The sequence below is a fragment of the Macrobrachium nipponense genome, chromosome 29, assembly GCF_015104395.2.
Source record: "Macrobrachium nipponense isolate FS-2020 chromosome 29, ASM1510439v2, whole genome shotgun sequence".
Lineage (NCBI taxonomy): Eukaryota > Metazoa > Arthropoda > Malacostraca > Decapoda > Palaemonidae > Macrobrachium > Macrobrachium nipponense.
Genome location: NC_061092.1, coordinates 35,256,483 through 35,279,498, shown reverse-complemented (window position 1 = coordinate 35,279,498; position 23,016 = coordinate 35,256,483). Strand labels below are relative to the sequence as shown.

General features: G+C 36.0%; 1 protein-coding gene across 2 annotated transcripts in view; it reads right to left on the bottom strand.

Moving 5' to 3' along the window:
- LOC135206235 (solute carrier family 49 member 4 homolog) overlaps positions 1-23,016 on the bottom strand; it is a 280,975-nt gene that overhangs the window by 179,049 nt on the left and 78,910 nt on the right. For both annotated transcript variants that reach the window (XM_064237603.1, XM_064237609.1), the window contains exon 2: positions 1,705-1,765. The gene's annotated coding sequence lies outside the window, so the exon portion shown is untranslated. The remainder of the gene's footprint in view (positions 1-1,704; positions 1,766-23,016) is intronic.

The window sequence follows — 23,016 nt, the reverse complement described above, 5'->3', positions numbered from 1 at the left end:
GATGCTTCGGCTTGTGTATGTGTAATAAAAAATAAAAATAAAAACTTGATAGGGAATGAAAATCTCGGATATAAAAGGCAATGAAAAACGAGACGAGAGAATTGACCAAGAAACATTTTGAAATGCAGAGACATTTAAAATTAACGTAATGGGGGTGTGGGTATTTTTTCCAAGACTAATAATATCCTTATTATTATCATTATTAAAAATACTTATAGTAGCATAAGTCTTAAAATGGAGAAACAAATCCACAGTTCGAAAAGAGGATCCGAACAATTTCCCGAAAGCTTTCTGTACAGCTATCTTTAAAAATATATACATATATATAACTGTGGATTTCCTTTCCATTATTATTATTATTATTATTATTATTTAATATGAGGAAAAGTTTACATTTAAAAGGCTAACGGACCTAAATTTTATGGCTTCCTCAAGAACAGTACACATATATGAAGCGGAAAAAGCAGCATGCGGCAAAAAAGCATTAAAAAATATTGACCTTCCCCCACTCCAAAAAAAATCGCGCATACATAAACATTATATGTATATGAGACTGTCCAAAGCAATGGGAAGTGTTTTTTTTTTTCTTTTTCCTTTACAATATTAAAACCCTACTTCGAACTATTCTGAAATATTAAAACATCTCGAAATCTGATTTTTTCCCGCAATTTTGGTCGTTATTGTCAAAATTTGTCATTTTTTAGAAAGTTTGGAAAATCTCTCTCTCTCTCTCTCTCTCTCTCTCTCTCTCTCTCTCTCTCATCCCCAACAGCAGTCGACATACGTCCAGGTACCCAACTCTCAGCTTGGGTCAATACCGGCCCAATGAACTAAATACTAAGTGCTGGGATACGAGAGAGAGAGAGAGAGAGAGAGAGAGAGAGAGAGAGAGAGAGAGAGAGAGAGAGAGAGAGAGCTATTTTTGAAATGAATAACCCTTCGGCAGCAGTTCATCCAAAATGAAGAAGAACGAATTTAGCCTTAATAAAGTTTTATATAATTCAATCTTCTACTTAAGTGAACCGTTCGATTCCTTTAAAAGACCATAAAAAAAATAATGAATACACGTAAGTTTCTTCAGCTCAATCAAGTTTTCTATACAGCGTAGAATACTGTATGAAACTCTCAGCCACGGCCCATGAAACTTTCAACCGCGGACCGGTGGTGGCCAGCATTGTTGTGGTGCCAGACGCACGATCATGGTTAACTTTCATCTCATATATAATAAAAACTACTAAAGCTAGAGAGCTGCAATTTGGTATGCTTGAGGACTGAAGGGTGGATACTCAACCTACCAATTTGCAGTCCTCTAGCCTCAGTAGTTTTGAAGATCTGAGGGCGGACAGAAAAAGTGCGGACGGACAGACAAATCTATCTCATTAGTTTTACAAAACACTAAAAACGGTTCTTATCAAAATTCAGAGGGTAATCTTGAAAGACCTATTCTCAAGGAACTGTTCCAGCGGATTCGCCAACCAGACTCGAAGCGACGACCAAAACACAACAATGGCATGACTTCTACCACAGGAATAAGGACACTTGTCATTGACAAACTGAGCACATTCACCAGGGATCATGATTACTTAAAGTTTGTTACTCGAAATATATATGGTTTTGTCGCGTATATTGTGTTTTTATAACCCTTTATAACTGTAAAAGAGTAATACCACAAAATTAAATCACAATAAACGATCTTTTACTTACCGATTTACGAAAATCTCGGCAACATAAAGGGCACCATCGGAGGTATGGTGGGCACTGGGTCCTGAAAGAAAAAGAAGAAAATATAATATTTTCACATAATAATCACAACATAAATATTGTCCGAAGCTAAAACAGGAGGCCCTGATTAACGAGAATCTAGAGGAATCCATTCAGGTTGGTCTCTTGATTGCTAGCTGTCCAGCTCCTTCAGCAATTCCTTGCTTCATTTTCAGAGTCTCATCTATAAACAGATCATTCAGGCAGGCCTATGAATGACTCAAAATGTCAGTTACTGATCTCGTGAAACCACTTTGCAACAACAACAACAACAATAATAATAATAATAATAATAATAATAATAATAATAATAATAATAATAATAATAAAAATTCTTTCATATGGGAGGAAACTGCAAGTATAAATAATAATTAACTGGTGAACTCATGTTAGGGATACATAAAAAAAAATCAGAATCATAATGGAGGATCTTTTCATCCATTCAGGTTGGTCTCTTGATCTCTGGCTGTCCAGCTCCACCAACAATGTCTAGCTGAATTCAATGTCCGCGTCTCATCTGTAAATAAATAAATACTTGAGCGTCTCAATATGTCCGTCATGATCCATTAAAACCACTTACAATAATATTTTTTGCAACTCCAGATTACAAATAACAGAAATTTAATAAACTCATGTTAAGGATAAAAAATAAATAAAATTACAGTTAAAACCATAGTTCAATTTTATTCAATTTTGAGAGATAGTGTTCTTACGAATACTGAAGAACATCGTTGTTCAAAAGATGAAAACAAGCAAAAAATGCGTGGAAGAACCCGAGTTTTCGGTACAGCGTATATTGCTGTATGAGCCGCGGCCCATGAAACTTTCAGCCACGGCACGATGGTGGCATGTTCTATAGCGTTGCCAAACGATCAACCTTGAATATTGATGATTGGAGGGTGGATGATCAACAAACCAATTTGCAGTCCTTTAGCCTCGGTAGTTTTTAAGATCTGAGGGCGGCCAGACAAAGCTATCTCAATATTTTCTTTTACAAACAACTAAAAACTGTATTTACTTTAAATGATCACGGTCCAGGAGCTCTAATCCTTGAAATATTGCTACGTAAAATCACGCTGTCTTTTGTCCTGGGATTTGTGTTAAGGTAACAGTCACTCGTCCTAGAAAAGTGCAATATCAACCTGCAATTTGTCCAGGAAAATGTATAAATATTTCAATCTGCCATTTGTCTTCGTAATTTTAAAAGAGTAATATTTTAAACGAGTAATATCGAGAAGTCATTTGTTCCGGTAACAGAGTACGAATAACATTACATAATCGAAAGAATATACATAAGAAATATATCCGGTAACCAGCAACACAATACTAAGGAACATAAAAGAAATATATCCGGTAACCAGCTACATAGCATCAAGAAACTTATAAGAAATATATCCGAAAACCAACTACATAATTTTAAGAAACATAAGTAATATATCCGGAAACCACCTGCACATTATAATTTAAAAAATCTATTACTCTTTAAACAACGATCACTAAAACAGCTCGATACACATTCCTTATTGTCGTTTTGTCATTAGTATCAGCCAGGGGAAAAAATATTGTGCCAAATCGGTTGGAATGATCTCTTGCTATTGTGATGTCAGTATTGTGAACCAGTCAGCCAAACTAGCCCAAAATTATCAGTTCAAGTCTAGACAATGATCTCGACAGTATAATTATTATTATTATTATTATTATTATTATTATTATTATTATTATTATTATTATTATTATAAAAATAGGTTAACCAGAGCACTGAGCTGACTTTCAGCTCTCATTGGGCTGGCCTGAAGGATTAGATAAAATGCCAGGTCTGGGCCAAAGGCCAGGAACTGAGACCCAATAGGTCATGCAGTATAATAAACAATAAATTAAAATTAAATAAAAAAAACTGCACATAGGCAGGCTTTCATACTAAAACACAAATAGGCAATAAATACATTTATTCAAGATTTCAAGCATACATACTAAAAAGGTGTATTAAAATTAATAATAAGTCAAGAAACTCTTAAAAATTTTATCGAAAATTCATTAATTGCTCTGAAGTTTTTCCTTCTTTATTATATACTTATCTTTGTAATTTAGTAATTAAATCAGAGTTCCTTAAAAACGTATACTTATCCGAGCGTCTCTTAACCCACGTACTCTTCAGTAATCAAACTTCCATTCTTCCTCAGCGTTCCCACTCCTTTACCCAGCATCTGATCTCTTTTTCCTACTTTTTTTACCTATTTGCCTTCCTCCCCGTGGCTAGACATCATCCCCCAAAGCTTCGTCACAGCCATCAGACACCTTCTGAGGAGAGCGAGCGCGTTTTATCAAAACACGCCCATCTTAATCACGCTCCCGCGCGGTATATCAGATTTCCCCAGGTCCATGAGAGCGAATTGGATCCTGGTGTTTGCTCTCATGGTCAATCGTGTGTACACGCCAAACACTACCTTCCCAGATAAGGTCATCGCGATCGAAAACTCGGGTAAACATGTTCGCAATCAAAGGCGCGCACATCAGGGCTACCAACGGAGTCTCTGACCGAGTGGGAGGGGAATACTGTAATGATACCAAATGAGCACAATAATGAGCTAATCTGGCCCACGAACCAGAGAAAAATGTACTAAGCAACAATGAATTCATAGGAGTTCGTCAAGGCTGCCGACTGAGCTATTCCAGACGAAAACAAAAACATGACGCTTAAATCAAAGACGCTCATCAGGGCTGCCAAAAAGAGGAAAAATAGTAAATTGGAAGGCGATTATCACGGCTACCAACAGACCCGTTCATTAACCTTCAGGGCTATTGACAAAATGCGTAGTTAAGAATAAAAGTAAAATGTAGAGCTACTATACGATTTTTACAATTTCCAAAATATGATTGTGAAAAGTTGATCATTCTAGAATTAACCTTGGGGTTTCAAAAGTACCAAACTATCTTTAAACCATTCTGCTTTTTTTAAGTTAGGTGAAAAAAATCCGCAACTGACATCACTGAAGCTAATCTTGATTGGCTGAAGCTTATACTGCTCACAACCCACCAAAGGTTGACATCCAAATGTATCAGCCAATCAGAAGCAAGATAAATACTTCACTGACATCGGCTGTAGATATTTACCGTCAGCTTCCCCACCTTGCCCCCTAAAAAAAAAAAAAAAAAAAAAAAAAACCATACCTGTGGTATCCTAGCAAAATAAATTTCCAATTAAAAAATCTGAAATACCTCTTTGGTTACTGCAAAAAGTTAAGTATAGTATCTTAGTTTTACCAGACCACTGAGCTGATTAACAGCTCTCCTAGGGCTGGCCCGAAGGATTAGATACTTTTACGTGGCTAGGAACCAATTGGTCACCTAGCAACAGGACCTACAGCTTATTAAGGGATCCGAACCACATTGTATCGAGAAATAAATTTCTATCACCAGAAATAAATTCCTCTGATTCTGCGTTGGCCGAACTGGGAATCGAACTTCGGGCCACCGGATTGGCAACCGAGCGCGAAAATCACTCATCCAGCCAAGAACTGGGTTACTGCAAATCAAGATAACTACCAATGCATGCTATGCGCAACATTGTACAATTCCAGACGTGAGCAAAATTGCGAGTAAGTATCGATTATTATACCATAGTCTAATATGAAGAACAAAGGGTAGGTCTGTAAATCTAGAGATATTCATTATGAAACAAGAAGCAGTATTCCTATGTCTGTTCGTCTGTCTCAATCGAGGACATATTCCAGCAGTTTGGATAAGTATTACATACCATCCACCTATGCTTAATGAGCCAAATCTCACCCACGAACTGAACACGTGTTACATAAAAGAGGGATATATTAAGACAATATGTTTGACACTGTTGTAATGTGAGATGCTGTGCATTTCTTAGAATGTAGAAGTCATCATTTAACTTCCCTCAGAGACAGTGGTCCTAGTGACAAGCTTAGGAATGCTGATATGTCTTTTTGGGTCGCATGATATCAAAGTTGCTGTCTTAGCAGGTCAGTGCGATGTCCTGTTGCTATGGGCACTTGATGCAGAGGTGACTTTCCCCTACATATGAGAGTGTAAGGTAGCCAAGATGGGGAGATCTGTACAAGAGAGGCGAGAAGCCGTCTTCGAACAGTACTTTTATTATAAAGCGTTTGTGCATATTGTGTTGAATGGGTAAGCATACTTATTTTAAGCAAAAGTGTGGCTTGATTGTCTTTTGGGTATTTATTTCAAAGATGTTCTATTTCATATGATCTTTTGATTTTAATCTTGTGCTTATCGAGGTGTTCCCCTGTCTTCTAACAGGCGGTTCTGGAGAGAGGGGAACTGATCTGAGAAAGGGGAACTGAAAATGGTGACTTAATTGGTGCACTGACTATGTTGACTATGCCTAATGGTATGGCTAAACTAATGTTGGATATTTGATTAATTATCGAGGGTTATCTGAGTTATTTGGACTTTGAGTTTAACATTTCATTTAATCTTTTTGTTAAGAACCAGAGTTTATTTAGCTAATACTTTGCTTTTAAATAAATGTTATTTTTGTAAGTTCACCTGTCTGATTTGATTGCCTTAGGTAATGGAGGGGGAGGTGTGTTGTGGAGAGAGAGAGAGAGAGATAGAGAGAGAGAGAGAGAGAGAGAGAGAGAGAGAGAGAGAGAGAGAGAGAGGGGTGTTGCCAGTTGCCTTAGACGCACGATCCATTGCTACCTTTTAAAATAGAAGAACCGAGATTTGAGAATCATCGGTTATACATGTAACAAATAATACAGTGTTGAAGCTTAATTCTAGAATAAAATACTATACTTGATTATAGACAAGAGACATAGTAATTCACTTACTTCTTTATCTATTTGTCTACTTTTCAAGCATTTGCCAAAGAGACGCAATAGAATGAAACTGTTCAATCGCAGGACACAAAGAAAAAAAATAATAAATAATAAATAATAAAAATACATAGACAAGAATTATAGTAATTCATTTCTTTCTTTATCTATTTGTCTACTTTTCAAGCATTTGCCGAAAAGACGTAGTAGAATGAAACTCTTCAATCGCAAGGACACAAAAAAAAATAATAATAATAAATAAATAAATAAATAAAAACAGATAAATAAACAAATGAAAAGAGGAAAGAAAGAAGTGATGGGTGATGCCTAAACAGGACACACCTGCCTTTCAAAAGTTATAAATCATCAGGAAAGACAAAAGCAGGAGTATTTTTTCTTATCCATTTCATGGCGCCTCCCCCCTTCCACCCCCGGGCCCCCACGACTACGACATACAACAACATCCTCCCCTCAACCCACCCTCAGCAAGGGGAAAGGCAGAAAGCGTATTCACTAGACTCCTAGAGAGAGCATGTCTCTTAATTTCTGTAATTCCCTGTCAGGGTTCAAGCCCCGCCCATATGCCCCACCCAAGCTTATACTTAATGGCGTCGGTTGTTAACTGCACAGTATCCAGGGTTCTCACGTGCGTTGATTTGGTAAGTGATAATGTTTCTCTCTCTCTCTCTCTCTCTCTCTCTCTCTCTCTCTCTCTCTCTCTCTCTCTCTCTCTCTCTCCTCACATGCGTGCAAAAGGTTTATACAATCTTTAACGAATTGCTCCCAATTATATTAAAAGTATATATATATATATATATATATATCTATATATATAATATATATATATATATATATATATATATATATAGGTATATATATATATATATCATATGTATATATATTAACATGAGCCCATAAAAATGCCAAAATATAGAAAGTAAGTACTATATTTCAGGGACTGCTGTCTCTCTCTTCAGGTAGGTAATGAATGAGAAAAGTTACAGAAATGGTGGTATTTATACCAAGAGATCCATCCACACATAGCCGTTTTACTAGGTCATCCCCACTGATAATTTCTCTTTAATATTCCTAAGCATTGGTTGTAGGAAGATTTTATCTATGATGTCTGAATCCCAGGCGCCCTTTTACCAGTCATATACACATATGTATGTACTATACATTTTATATATATGTATGTATAGACACTTGCCATCTCAAGTTTCACCCATCCAGCTGGTGATATTTGGGCATTAGTGGGACCCACTGTATCCCTTCCAATACTCCTAGAGCATTGGTCAACTCACAGCAATGGTCACGAAATGATCCTCCACCAATGCTGGTCACCCTCCCAATTATATGCCAGTCTCAACGTTTCTTACTTTCACTGACTGGTATAGTTTTTCAAACAAACTTATCTTCAAACATTTTATATTTCAATATGCATATCCGATGGCTAGTTTTTGAACGTGTATCACAATAAATTTTTTTTACAGGAAAAGGCCATAATTCACTAGAAAAAAATTATATAAAATAAAAACGAAACTGTCATGAAAAAATATATAAAACATAACTACAAATTTCATGATAAAATACATTTATAAAATAAACTAAAGATTTCATAATAAAAAATTTATATACATATATAAAATAAACGAAAAATTCACGAGGTTAAAAAGAAATAAAATAGACGCCTAAATTCAAAAACGAAAAGGTCAAGTTCATCCTCCACGCAAAAAGTTGATCAGCGAAGAGTTATGAGTGTCCTAACCCCACCCCCCTTTACCGCCCTTCCCCCTCTTTCATTTCCACCCCCCCCCCCCCCCCCCCCCGCTTTCCCCAACCAGCACCTCCATTCGCAATGAAATTTCAAAGCCACATTTCCAGTAGCAAGAGGTTTGTGGAAGAGGTTAATTAAGACAGGATTAGTAAAGAGGAGACGCTTCCTTCCCCTCCCCTTCCCCCGCCTTCATTTCCTACCTGCCCCACCCCCCCAGGTCCTTCGAAATCCTCAGAGAGATCCTTCAGTTATCGAGAACCCGGTCCCCTTCCTTAATGAAGAAGCAATTGGCGAGGTGTGCGCGAGAGAAAGAGAAAAAGGCGTTCCAGAGAAAGAAAGAGGACCTCTCTCTCTCTCTCTCTCTCTCTCTCTCTCTCTCTCTCTCTCTCTCTCTCTCTAAATTGAATCTAAGCTCTAAGGTAAATCACATAAATCTTTTTCAAACTAAGTTGAAGAGGCTGGAATTCCTTTTGGAATTAGAAAGTCCTTTTTTTTTGTGAAAGAAAAAAAAAAAGTTTTTCGATTAAATATTTCGCACATAAAGTCAAGTGTGGGATTTGGGACTTGTGTAAATACAGCAATTTAGGTATACGTAGACAGGCAAGAAAAATGAAAAACAATATAAAAGACTTATATGATTTACTACTATGAGATTCAGGGCCTCTGTAACACGGTTTTTTCGCAATAACTTTTTATCTATGCATTTCATAAATATAACGCTTATTCAGAATACATATTATATCAACACATAAATTTTGAGTGTATTCTGTACTACGTAGGTTGAATAAATTTGGTACTTATAATGTAAAAGTGACCTTTTTTGAAGACGGGCCAACTTACTCAGAGAAAAGGTTTCGAACTCACGCGTTACGTAACTTATGACATCATTTCTTCCCTCTTTCTCGATGGATGATTGGCTATACGTAACGAAGGCTAAACCTCTGGCAACAATGACATACAAATTTAAATACAAGCAAAGCAGTACACCTTTATGAACTCTGGAACCTCCCCACTGATAATTGTCATAATGAACAAACCAACAAAATATGTTAATAAATACAAAAACACTTCGATTATTAGTCTAACTCCCAAAATAAGTTTCCAAAGAAATTACAGTCTACTTTATAGGTCACAATCAGATTGACAAGATGTAGGGAATAGTTGGTAATTACCAAAAACATAGTAGACAAGCTAGATTTGATAACTGCTATATCCAATGTCAAGCAATTTTTATTTATTGGCTATCTACCTATTTACTGAAAAAAAAAAAATAGCCGGTACCGTATATTGGCTTTAAACCTTCACCAATAATTATCGTCAGAATGGTGACTTCATGAGGCTCCACCCACTTTCGCCTCGTTATAATTCAGGATAACACTGAAGGCTACCATGGGCATTGTTGGATTAGAAAATTTAACTTCTGGCTATAAAAAACTAATTTCTCGAGTAGTTGTAAGAAGTGCTAAATGATCCTCAAGGATCCCAGCAGTTGGTCTAAACGTTTAATTCATGTATATTACTGCTATACTGTTGCGGCACTACTGCTACAGTAGTATTACTACGCTAGCACTGATACCCCACCCACATCTATGTATCGTTCCGCCATTCATAAAGTCTTTGGGTTTCAGAGCCGATGGCATTTCTGTCTGGTGATGGGCGGGGCAACCTTTAGTCAAAGGTGTTTGTTTACCTTGCTTACTTAAATGAATATTTTTCGACTCTTGGCTCGTAATCATTGGCCATGGCGTCGGCTAGTTCATTTTTACTCTATAAAAATCAAAACTATCGGGTTTAGGTTATTGATAATGCTGACAAAATTTGTGTGTGGTTGTAAAATATACATATGTCAACTTTCAGCTACATCCGATGCTTTGACATGGAGCAAAGTCCAAAAAACCGTGTTGCAGAGACCCTGAATCTCATAGTAGTTAAACAGTTCTCTTAGAAATAGAATTGGAATTTTCGTGAACTCTATTTTTTTGCAAAGACAACGAATACTGTTGAATTCACTCAGTGTAGTGACACGGAGATAAGAATCAGATGCGAAAAAGGGATTAGCAAGGCTGAAAAGACTGCTCACATTTCATGAGATGGTTTGACCTTGTCGAAATCTTTAAAAATACCAGTTGTATACATACATACATACATACACACACATTATATATATAGATATATATATATATATATATAATATATATACTTACTATATATTTGACAGTTAGGAATAACACAGGCACCTTCCAACCATTATCCTTAATCGTAATAGTATGACAAATAAAAAGCATCAGAATAACTGTAATAATAATAACAACAATAATAATAATAATAACGAAAGCATCACAATAATAACAATATACAAAATAATAATATTGCTAATATAAATAATAATAGTAATAATAACGAAGTATTACTAATGAAAAGCATCAAAACAACGGCAGCAATAATAATAATAATAATAATAATAATAATAATAATAATAATAATAATAATAATAATAACAATAATAATAATAATATAATAATAATAATAACAATACAGTATTAGAAATAAAATCAAAACACCGAAAGCAAAAACAACAATGATAATAGAAAACAGAATTTAGGCCAAAGTCAGTAATAAGAAGAAAAGAGAAACTTCTATACAAAATACACGTGGCTGAAATAGCCATTATTTGCTATCAAACCTGTAACAATAATAATAATAATAATAATAATAATAATAATAATAATAATAATAATAATAATAATAATAATAATAATAATATTAATATTCAAAGGGGTCCACAATGATAATAAAAAATATTTAATAGTTCGTGCATAATTTAAAAACACTTGACAAAGTTTTCGGTTTTGAACTGAAGCTGAACCCACGGAAGGGTTCGTAAGCTTTGTAAAGTGTTTTTAAATTATACACGAACTATCAACATTTTTAAAAATTATTGTGGACCCCTTAGAATAATAATAATAATAATAATAACAATAATAATAATAATAATAATAATAATAATAATAATAATAATAACCACGGTTCCACTCGTCCTTCCGTGCCTTATGGAGTGGCCCTATTTCCGCGCGGAGATGCCTGCAAATAATCTCGTTATCGAAATGACTCCAGCAAATATCCTTATTACTATTTTTTACGACCGCTGCTCTTATGCTTAATGACAGAACGAAAAGTAAAAAAAAAAAAATTACGAATTGCGTGAGAGGACTGAGATATGCGGCGCCATTATCGTTATTATCGTCTACTCCTAATTCTAATTCTCCTTTTTCTTTATCGTTTTTCTTCTTCTTCTTTTGTTTTTGTTCAGTAGAAAGTAGTTTAGATATTTTAGATTATCGGTATTTGTATCAACAACAATTATTTCCGGTTTATTCTGAAATTTTCAATTAATTACCTCGAAAGTATATCCGCTCTACTTCTTCTAATTCTGATATTCTAATTATTCTTTTTCTTATTCATATTTTTTCTTCTTCTTTTGTTTTTGCTCAGTAGAAAGTAGTTTAAACATTTTAGATTATCGGTATTCGTATCAACAACAATTACTTACGGTTTATATTGAAATTTTCAATTAATTACCTCGAAAGTATATCCGCAAAGTTTTCAGTACATTTGTAGTACATTTTTAAATTCTACAAAATTTCTAAATGAAAGTTGATGCGAAATGTTGTCACTGATTTCAATCCACAATAAAACGTCGACCAAGTGCTGCTTACAAATAAGGCTTATGGACAAGGAAAGTATTGCCGTCAGTCCCGTTAAAATAAAATTTAAAAATTATTTGACTGTAATAAAATGTTGTCAATAAACAATAAACTCAGTCCCGTTAAAATAAAATAAAATAAATTATTTAACTGTAATAAAATGTTGTCAATAATCAATAAACTCAGTCAAGTTGAAATAAAACAAAATAAATTATTTGACTGTAATAAAATGTTGTCCATAACAATAAACTCAGTCAAGTTAAAATAAAATAAAATAAATTATTTGACTGTAATAAAATGTTGTCAATAAACAATAAACTCAGTTCCGTTAGAATAAAATAAAAAGAATGATTTGGCTGTAATAAAATGTTGTCAATAAACAATCTACGACCTTCTATCTACTTGCAGATAAGGCTAAAGGAGAGAGAGGTTGTTGCTGTCAGTAACTTTAAAAAAAAAAGGAAAAATCAAAAGATTATTTCACTGTAATAAAATGTTGTCAGTGTTGTCACTCTACAATAAACAAACATCGACCAACTACTCACAAATGAGGGTCATGGAGAAGGAAGCTTTTGCTGCCAGTCCCGTGTTAATAAAAAAAAAATGACCTGACAGCAATAAAAAAATTTCTGTCAGCTGTTGCTCCTTGGCATTGAAAAATTGGGAGTTTGGCTGTCGCCTACGGCTTCCTTTCATAACAGATGGAAACGGGGTTGCCAGAAAGGCCTTTATAACGTCCTCAAGGATGGAAATATTGGCCGAGATCTAAGAAATTTTCAAGATTTTGTCAGGAATGTTGGCCGCGAGGAACGTCATTCTTACGCGGATTACGTAAATGTCTGGTGTAGTACACACACACACACACTATATACACACACACACACACACACACACACACACATATATATATATATATATATATATATATATATATATATATATTACCGTGATTCATATACATACATCAAGCTACAAATGTCCTTTAATATCTAATTCGCTCTACCTCGGAATTAATATATTTTCATATATGTTAACCGAAGGGGAATTTTTTAGTCGATATAGAATTCGTTCTACTACCGTCCTCCCAATCCCTTATTATCATCACACATCCCTTCTTTAAAAAAAACCTGGAGTGGAGATCATGAATTCAAGAGTACATCTATCCACGTTCGTCTCTCCCTTGATCCATCTAGCGACTCGGAAACCTCTCAAACATAAATATTCACTTATTACTGGAACATAAGGAGATCTAAGGTCCATAGCAGTCTCCAGTGCAGAGGAAAACTACATTGCTACTGCGACTCAGTACAAACATACTTGCTTGTGAGAACTTAAGTGGATAAACTTAAAAATAATCTAGAGTTCAGATTTCGTTATGGTAATATTTTTTGGATAGTTATTTATTATATTTTATTTTGTCTTTTTTTTCTTACAACAGTTCTGGCTTTAAAACAAGTTGTCCATTAAGCAGTGCCGATAAATGAAAAACACGAATAATAATAATAATAATAATAATAATAATAATAATAATAATAATAATAATAATAATAATAATAATAGTTGTCATAGTGACTATCACAGCAATAACAATCCAAAAAAACAAGAATAACAATCATTATAGCTACAATAACAATGAAGAAGGAGCAACGCATCCAGAGAACATTCCATTAACTATAATAATAATAATAATAATAATAATAATAATAATAATAATAATAATAATGAATTCAACCGATCCCACCTCATCACAGCAAGAGAAAGAGTGCCACCGTGGCACTCGTCAGGGCAACTATCCAAGGTCACCGACCTTGCCGATATGAATTCCTCAAACATTCCTCAGGGGGAGGAAAGAAGAAGAGGAGGAGGAGGAGGAGGAGGAAGAGGAAGGAAATCCTTCCGAAGGAGAGAGAGAGAGAGAGAGAGAGAGAGAGAGAGAGAGAATATGGGTATTGTAGTTCTAAAAGCCCACTATTAGTAAGGTAGAGACAACGAAAATTTTATATTATCGTACCCTATGAGAGAGAGAGAGAGAGAGAGAGAGAGAGAGAGAGAGAGAGAGACCCTTTATCGAAAATGCAGGGGACCTGGTGAGGGCAGGCGAGTCATGCTTCCGTAATGTAGGGTTCGATAACGCCAAATCAATATTCTGTTAACCCATACATTATGCACCTGAGCCCCTTCCCCCCCCCCCCCCCCCCTCTCTCTCTCTCTCTCTCTCTCTCTCTATCTCTCTCTCTCTCTCTCTCTCTCTTTGTGGCTTTCAAGATCTAGCACACTCTTGGCTAAATCGCCAAAGCTCCACCATCGTCCATTAATCTGACAGGTATATAACCAACCGGTAACCTATTCACATCTATTGGCAGTCATGTCTCGCTACGATTCGTTGCCGCTTGCATCAGACTGCTTAGGTTTGTTGTCAGATCCTCAGCAATATTATCATATATATTTATATAATATAATATATATACATATATCTATATATATATCATATATATATATATATATATATATATATATATTATATATATATATATATATATATATATAATATATATACACTTGTACCGCTTACAGCTGATGCAGTTACCTTCCTGCTCACTATCCTCAGACTAGTGCAGAGAGAGAGAGAGAGAAGCAGAGAGAGAGAGAGAGAGCGAGAGAGAGAGAGAGAGAGAGAGAGAGAGACACACAATATGGACTGGAAATAACAAATGACCAACGATGGCCAGTCTTCTAAGAATAAATCGATTTCATGGTCTATTAAGCCCCGCATTTTATTTAGGCTTCGTGGATGATATAGTGATAAGCCATACGTTGCAACGGTCCTTTGCCTCTTTACTATACCACGCATGTTCTTTTATCAGGGAGCCATCGGCAACGTTGATTCGCTTATTTGTCCGGGTAAGAACAAAGACATGCATTCACTGGAACACACAACATTATATATATATATATTTATATATATACTATATATTTGTTTATATATATATATTATATATATATATATATATATATATATATATATATGATATTGTGTGTGTAAATAAATTCTTCTGTTAAAACAGGATACGTCTTAAGCATAAAAGGCCAATTAAAACACTGTTGTAAAACTAAGGACTATATTCCGGTGGACTTGCTTCCACCTTATCGAGCAGTGAATGCTTGATAAGGTGGAAGCAAGTCCACCGAAGTATATTCCTTAGTTTTAAAACAGTGGTTTTAATGAGCCTTTTATACTTGATATATATGATATATATATCTAATATATATATATATATATATATATATATATATATATATATATATATACATATATAACCTTTATATATATATTATATATATAGATATATATATATATATATATATATATATATATAGTGACTGTAAAAATGTACTGTTACAACGGAATTCGGTCTAACAAAAGAGCCCATTTATATATATATATATATATATATATATATATATATATACGTATATATATACATGTATATATAATCACATTGTGAAATTACACCTTCAAATTCCCTATAACGTTTTCTAGTCACATATTTTCATGTATACGCGTTATATACGGCTATTCCTAATTACCATACCCTACTCCATTAGGAATGGTGCCGCTTACGTCATTGTAGCACGACATTTGGAGCAGAAGCCATGAGAGAGAGAGAGAGAGAGAGAGAGAGAGAGAGAGAGAGAGAGAATGTATGCAATGTAGATGAACTTAAAAGCCCATCGTTACATATTGTGTTGGGGGGGGGGGGGGGAATATGCTGTAGTTTCCTTCTAACGACTTGAAGGAGAGAGAGAGAGAGAGAGAGAGAGAGAGAGAGAGAGAGAGAGAGCCCAAATGTTGGTGAGGCAATGGAAAAATCTATATATGAGAAACTCATGATTACCCATAGTCTAACTACTGGTAAAATGAGTATTGGAATACCTGTTAAGTTGTTCAAGTACTGAACGATACAAAAAATTGCTATAAGACGTCGAAAAATGTCAGTTGCAATGATAAACGCTTGCGGTAACATACTACACCATAGGTTTCCACGCGTTATCCTAAGCAATACTGTGAACATGGAAAACATTACAAGAACATTAATAAAAACCACCTCAGTAATTCTTGATATGGACGACCCTTCTAATATTATCTTCTTGAAGCAATTACTAAGTATTAATTAACAGAGGACATTATTATTATCATTATTCAGAAGATGAACCCTATTCATAGGGAACAAGCCTACAGAACAGTGGCCAATGACTTGAAGCTTCCAAAGAATAAGGTATTCAATAGCAAGAAGCAAGAGGAGGTAAAGGGAAAGACAGAAAGAAGAGATGTCACTTACTTAAAATAATAATAATAATAATAATAATAATAATAATAATAATAATAATAATAATAATTATATTATTATTATTATTATTATTATTATTATTATTACATTAATCAATAGACAATAATGTAAGTGAATCATTAAAATGCTAAAAGAATTGTATTAGGGTATTAATGCGTTCCACAACCGATTGAGCTTTTGAAGTTCCAACTGCACGAGCCTGTTCCACATGTCAATACAACCACAAGTAATATATACGAACGCAGTGAAATTGTCTAACTTTGTCATTACAGCTAGGAGCAATTAATAAACAAACACAAACGCTAGTAATTTAATTACTTCGAAAGGCAATACTGCACTATGATCACACTGGCATATACGCTCCGAGCAGGTACCGGTAAAAGGCAATTAATATGACCACTCCAAACGCAGACTACCTTTCCAATTACAGTCAGGCCTTCTTAGAGAGCCAAGCTCCTGTTAAGCATATCTTAGTTTAACCAGACCAGCTTTCCTAGGGCTGGTCCGAAGGATTAGATATTTTTTCGTGGCTAGGAACTAATTGGTTACCTAGCAACGGGACCTACAGCTTATTGTGAGGAGCCACATAATATCAAGAAATGAATTTCTGTTCCTCTGATTCCGCGTTGGCCGAGCCGAGAATCGAACTTCGGATCACTAGAGTGGTAGCCGAGATCGAAAACCACTCGTCCAACAACGAACTAAGCCTCCTGCTGTTGTATCACCTACCTATCACCTGGCGCAGGTGAAGTGCGGACGACAGCGGAGGACGACCTTCATAACAACCAGACCCTCGGCCAAATTAGGTGCTCATAATGAGATTTAGAGCCGGCAATTAACGCCGCTATGCTTGGCAAGGCATACGTAGGCATCTCGATAATGAGGGAAGTCACCGCGTTTCAAAGCGATGGGAGGGAGGAGGGGGGCGTGGCTTGACTATATACTCGTACAGTAAGCCGGCGTTGCGTCATCAGCTTACGAGGTACTTATGGGTCTGATCAATGTGTGTGGTTTCATCATAGGCTGCACCGTAATAATAATAATAATAATAATAATAATAATAATAATAATAATAATAATAATAATCATTATTATATTATTATTATTATTATTATTATTATTATTATTATTATTATTATTATTCCAGTGCAGCCTAAGTAACAACTAACGGAACGTTAATAGCATCCGCTTTTATAATAATAATAATTTATTATCATTATTAAATTATTATTATTATTATTATTATTATTATTATTATTATTATTATTATAAAATGCAGTACAAATTGGATCTTCAGCCTAATCGACAAAAGGTAATAAATAACTCATTCTGGATTCCTCTTGTTCAGTCAGGGGCGTCTGCTCTCTCTCTCTCTCTCTCGTCTCTCTCTGCTCTCTCTCTCCTCTCTCTCTCTCTCTCTCTCTCTCAACAAGAGGAATCCAGAATGAGTCACTTAGTATCTTTTGTCGTTTAGGCTTAAGATCCAATTTTGTACTGCATTTGGTATATACTTCATTTGATGATGATGATGATTATTATTATTATTATTATTATTATTATTATTATTATTATTATTATTATTTTATTATTATTATTATTATTAATTGAACACAATTTTCCGTGTCGAAAATGATGACAATGGTTGCAGGTCCACAATAATATAGCATGTGAGTATATGGTCTTTAATGGATATTAAAGACCATATACTCACATGCTATATTATTGTGGTCCTGCAACCATTATTATTATTATTATTATTATTATTATTATTCACTCAGTAATTTAAAGACGCCCATACGGTATACAAGCTCATTACTTGGAGTCAGTATAATCAGTTTGTCAATTTAATCCTAAGGTTTTATATCATTAAAATGATCACGACACCAATTCACTTAAAAAAATCCTGAAGGCCAGAACTCTCGGAAAATATTGAATTATAAACGTCCATACACTAAACGTAAAAAGAACTTTCATTGCCTTTACATGATTCCTATTCTCCAGTTTCAAGTCAGGTGCTGAGTGACCCAAAATAATAATAATAATAATAATAATAATAATAATAATAATAATAATAATAATAATAACTGAAGGAATGATAACAGCGGCATAAGATCAGGCCCTAAGAACCAGATATGTTCAAAGCACGATAGACGGAAATAACATCTCTCCCATATGTAGGAAGTGCAATACGAAAAGTGAAACCATAAACCACATAGCAAGTGAATGCCCGGCACTTGCACAGAACCAGTACAAAAGAGGCATGATTCAGTAGCAAAAGCCCTCCACTGGAGCCTGTGCAAGAAACATCAGCTACCTTGTCAGTAATAAAAGTGGGTACGAGCACCAACCTGAAGGAGTGATAGAAAACGATCAGGCAAAGATCCTCTGGGACTATGGTATCAGAACGGATAGGGTGATACGTGCAAACAGACCAGACGTGACGTTGATTGACAAAGTCAAGAAGAAAGTATCACTCATTGATGTCGCAATACCATGGGACACCAGAGTTGAAGAGAAAGAGAGGGAAAAATTGGATAAGTATCAAGATCTGAAAATAGAAATAAGAAGGATATGGGATATGCCAGTGGAAATCGTACCCATAATCATAGGAGCACTAGGCACGATCCCAAGATCCCTGAAAAGGAATCTAGAAAAACTAGAGGCTGAAGTAGCTCCAGGACTCATGTAGAAGAGTGTGATCCTAGAAACGGCACACATAGTAAGAAGAGTGATGGACTCCTAAGGAGGCAGGATGCAACCCGGAACCCCACACTATAAATACCACCCAGTCGAATTGGAGAACTGTGATAGAGCAAAAAAAAAAAAAAAAAAAAAAAATAATAATAATAATATAATAATAATAACATAATAATAATATAATAATAATACCTGGGAATAATGGAAGGAGGGGATATAAAAAACCAAGAGATGAAGGACACGATCAGGAGAGAATATATGCAGAGACTCAAGGCGATACTCAACGCCGGAAATATGATAAAAGCCATAAACACATGGGCAGTGCCAGTAATCGGATACAGTGCAGGAATAGTGGAATGGACGAAGGCAGAACTCCGTAACATAGACCAGAAAACTGGGAAACATATGACAATACACAAAGCACTACACCCAAGAGCAAATACGGACAGACTTTACATAACACGAAAGGAAGGAGGGAGAGGACTACTAAGCATAGAGGACTGCGTCAACATCGAGAACAGAGCACTGGGGCAATATAAGAAAACCAGTGAAGACGAGTGGCTCAAGAGTGCATGGGAAGAAGGACTGATAACAGTAGACGAAGACCCAGAAATATATAGAGACAGGAGAATGACAAACAGAACAGAGGAATGGCACAACAAACCAATGCACGGAGAATACATGAGACAGACTAAAGAACTGGCCAGCGATGACACATGGCAATGGTTACAGAGGGGAGAGCTCAAGAAGGAAAGTGAAGGAATGATAACAGTGGCACAAAATCAGGCCCTAAGAACCAGATATATCCAAAGAACGATAGATGAAAATAACATCTCTCCCATATGTAGGAAGTGCAATACGAAAAAATGAGACCATAAACCACATAGCAAGCGAATGTGCGGCACTTGCACAGAACCAGTACAAAAAGAGGCAGGATTCAGTAGCAAAAGCCCTCCACTGGAGCCTGTGAAAGAAACACCAGCTACCTTGCAGTAATAAGTGGTACGAGCACCAACCTGAAGGAGTGATAGAAAACGATCAGGCAAAGATCCTCTGGGACTATGGTATCAGAACAGATACGTGCAAACAGACCAGACGTGACGTTGATTGACAAAATCAAGAAGAAAGTATCACTCATTGATGTTGCAATACCTTGGGACACCAGAGTTGAAGAGAAAGAAAGGGAAAAAATGGATAAGTATCAAGACCTGAAAATAGAAATAAGAAGGATATGGGATATGCCAGTGGAAATTGTACCCATAATCATAGGCACACTAGGCACGATCCCAAGATCCCTGAAAAAGAATCTGGAGAAACTAGAGGCTGAAGTAGCTCCAGGGCTCATGCAGAAGAGTGTGATCCTAGAAACGGCGCACATAGTAAGAAGAGTGATGGACTCCTACGGAGGCAGGATGCAACCCAGAACCCCACACTTTAAATACCACCCAGTCGATTGGAGGACTGTGATAAAGCAAAAAAATAAATAAATAAAATAAAATAATAATAAATAATAATAATAATAATGCTCATAGCTTCATGACTCTTGAAATGGAGAAACAAATCCACAGTTACGGGTGATACAGATTTATTATCAAAAAATAAAACTAAAAAGAGAACTTTCGGGAATCTGTTCGATTCCCCTTTTCAGTCGAACAATTCCCGCAATCTGTTTTTAACTATTTTCAAATATATTCGTGCCCATACCTGACTGTGGATTTCTTTCTCCAATAGGATGACTGAGATATACAAAAAATTAATAATAATAATAATAATAATAATAATAATAATAATAATAATAATAATAATAATAATAATAATAATAATAATATAATAATAATAATAATGTGGCGCCGTGGAGGAGTGGGTTAGGTCGTCAATAGACTTAAGTCAAGTTAAGCAACATTGGCTCTGGTCAGTTGTTGGATGGGTGACCGCTCTCCTCGGCGTTGATTCCTTGGGAAAGGATCTTTACCATAATTTCCTCAGTCTACTCAGCTGTAAATGAGTACCTATCCCTGATGGGGTAAGGTCCAGCTATGGGTTTAAATAGCAAAACTCAGCAAGGATGGAAAGAAATGAAGGAATAACGAAAAACGACGTAAATGGAACCTCTGGCAACAGAGGAGCTTCGTCCGGCAACCAGGTATTCAACCCAATTGAAGGGGAAGACGGTCAGGTACTTGGAGGTCGTCATCCAGCAACTGATCACCACAACGACAGTAATCAACAGCCTGAGATTGGAGCTACAGAGGCAAAAAGGAAGAAATGGACAAGAGAAGAAAATAAGGAAATATGGAGATGCTACATCAGAAGCAACCCGACGGAGAGAGGATATAGAAGAAGATTGGTCAACATCTGGAATGAGAGGAATAACACACCCCCCAAACGAGTAGCAGAGGCTGGCAGACCAAGTAAGGAACATAAAGAAAAAGAACTGGCTCTCCCCAACAGAAAGAGAAGAACTGGAAAGGGAAATGTCACACGACAACGAATTACACGAAGACGAACTGCGAGACGATGCCACAGAAGACGACAGGGAGGATGAGGTATCAAACAACGACACACGAAGAAACACCGACGAAGTAACAGAGAGGACGGAATGGGTAGAAAAGATTAGACAATGGATGGAGCCAGATACAGAGAGAACAAAGATCCCCTCCATGAAAGCCTACAACACCAAGAAATTAAGGGAGAAAACAAGTGAGGTCAATGAAATAATGGGCATAATACACACCACCAGTATCACAGAAACAAATAACTTGACATATGCAGGAGCAAGATTAGTAGCAGAACTGATGGGAATTCGAACACCAACACCACCAGCACAACCAACCCAACAGAAACCAAAACAGCAACCTCCTTGGAAAAGGCGCCTGGAAAAGCAAATCATGGTGATGAGATCTGACTTGAGTAAACTGAAAGAGATGGCAGAAAAAAAGGCTAAGAAGCAAGAAAACAAGGGAGGAACTCAACGAGAAATACAAAGTACAAGAGAGGGGACTAAACAACACAATAGAAGATGTAAAACAGAGGCTTAAGGCCAAAGCACATAAGATCCAACGGTACATGAACAGGAATAAGGGATACCAACAGAACAAACTATTTCGGAACCAACCAGAAAAGACTATACAGCCAACTAAGAGGGGAAGACAACCACCCAGAAATTCCTGAAGCCGAACCAAGTAAGAGACTCTGGGAAAACATATGGAGCAATCCGGTATCACACAACAAACATGCAACATGGCTCCAGGAAGTCAAGGAAGAAGAAACAGGGAGAAATAAAACAGATTCACAGACATCACGACAGACACAGTCAGACACCACTAAAGAAAATGGCCAAACTGGAAAGCCCCAGGTCCCGATGAAGTCCATGGATACTGGCTCAAACACTTCAAGGCCCTACACCCACGAATAGCAGAACAACTCCAGCATTGTATCTCAAATCACCAAGCACCCAAATGGATGACCACAGGAAGAACATCCTTAGTACAAAAGACAAGAGTAAGGGAAATATAGCCAGTAACTACAGGCCTATCACCTGCCTACCAATAATGTGGAAGTTACTAACAGGTATCATTAGTGAAAGGCTATACAACTACCTAGAGGAGACAAACACCATCCCCCACCAACAGAAAGGCTGCAGAAGGAAGTGTAGGGGCACAAAAGACCAGCTCCTGATAGACAAAATGGTAATGAAGAACAGTAGGAGAAGGAAAACCAACCTAAGCATGGCATGGATAGACTATAAGAAAGCCTTCGACATGATACCACACACATGGCTAATAGAATGCCTGAAAATATATGGGGCAGAGGAAAACACCATCAGCTTTCCTCAAAAAATACAATGCGCAACTGGAATACAATACTTACAAGCTCTGGAATAAGACTAGCAGAGGTTAATATCAGGAGAGGGATCTTCC